Source organism: Sinocyclocheilus rhinocerous, unplaced genomic scaffold, assembly GCF_001515625.1.
Source record: "Sinocyclocheilus rhinocerous isolate Xijiao unplaced genomic scaffold, SAMN03320098_v1.1 scaffold1251, whole genome shotgun sequence".
Taxonomy (NCBI): domain Eukaryota; kingdom Metazoa; phylum Chordata; class Actinopteri; order Cypriniformes; family Cyprinidae; genus Sinocyclocheilus; species Sinocyclocheilus rhinocerous.
The window spans coordinates 55,821-57,665 of record NW_015636566.1 but is presented as its reverse complement, the minus strand read 5'-3'; positions in this window follow the sequence as shown (position 1 = coordinate 57,665).

Genomic DNA, 1,845 nt, shown 5'->3' with positions numbered 1-1,845 from the left:
TGTAGTGATATCAGATGTTAGATAGCCTAACACGGGGCACCACTAAATGTGGTGATTTTAGATTTATGTAGCACCACCAGTGTAATGGCTTTGGGCTTAAATATTAATATTAATATTTAGTCTTGGTCATACTATTTTACGGGGGCACCAGCCAAGGAATTGCTCCTTGACAATAAAGAACAATCATGGAAGACTGTTGAATAAATAAGAATGACATTAAATTTATAGGAAGTTGTAGTCTGACCAATCTGAAGGATTTGTGAAATATTGTAAACTTGTAGAGCCTTTTTACTGTATTATCAACACAAGGAAGACACAAGTTTAATAAAAAAGGTTTTATTAACAAAGGGATAGACAAGAGTAACTAACAACTACTAAATGGATACAATGAATGGATAAAGTGCAAAAGATTGATAAATGGAAGGGACTGAGTTGGATGTTACTATGGACGTTATCTTATGGAAAGATAAACTGAAGTTTCCTGGCAATAATAAAGTATTCTAGGTTCACCTTATTCTAGGTTCAACAAATAAATCGAGGGATTATTTGTTCTTAACTGACATCAGTTATATAGAATCTAATGCAAATTAGATAATCATAAACTGACAATACACTAATGCCAACTGTCTCAGGAAAGAGGTTTGGAAAGAGTAATATTTACGTTCCGCCTGGTCATGTGCTGAGACTGAGCGGCGACGTTTTCCACTTGTCGTTGCAGTGGAAAGAAAAGGAGTTGGATCCGTTTCACAGTCTTTAACACAAAGCACTGGTAGATGATGAACTCCTGAGCACCAAGAAGGTTCTTTGGTCTGGAACACGCAAACCGGAGCCTTGAAGGTGAAGGTTCTGAAGTCTGTACAGAAGATCCGGGTTACCTGGAACATGCAGGAGGGAGGATCATTGACGTTGACTTTCTGAAGTTGTTGCAGAAGATCCTGGCAGTTTGGAACTCACAAATGGAGGAGCGCTGAAGAGACTATTCTGTTTCCAAACTCCCCAAACTCACTTCTTGCAGAACTTCCTTGTTTCTCCGGCAGAGCAGCTTAGCAGTAGACCCCACCACACAGCAGCTAACTTAGCAACAACATCTTAGCGCACAGTTGACCACACCACTTAGCACACAGCATAACTTAGCACACTTCTTTGTCTTGGAGAGAACCTTTTATTCTTTCCCTGTGAAGGCAGGGTTTGCAAGTTGGCACCTTTCAGATCCAGCATTCTGATTGGCTGATGCTGTCTCTGATATGAGGTCTATTTGCATAGCTTAAAGCCCATGTTCAGAACAGTGTCTTTCCTAGTTTTTCCTATGCATTATTCACTTTCCAAACCAATTCCAGATTAACCTACACATTGTGCTGAAAATATGAAGACCAAACATCAATGGGTAATGCTGAGCATTGACCCATGCATTCATAAATACAGTATATACCTTAATAGGTAGTGTTGCATGCCTTGTTGTATCACACACAGCACTCATTAAGTATATACAGTTCTGTAAATTGATATGAGGAAGGTTTAGTCAATTTTGTGTCCTTTTTGTGTGAATGCATGTGAAAATGTAGTTTTCCTTTGTGGCTTTGGCCACATGGCAAACTGTGAGGGGGATTTATGATCGTTCACACTTTGATAAGAGTAAGGGAGAACAAAGCAGTTCCTGGGTGGGGGTTACAGTATGATAATGTTAACCCCCCTCTCCACAAGGTAAAACTGGTTTGGTCAGTTTGAGTTAGCGAGTGATTGTTCACACTTAGGTCTCAAGAATGAAGAACTGCGATCAATGAAAGACCCTATGGTGATTGGATCAGTCTTTGATCCATGAAATGCTGACATCCTTATCCTTCCACA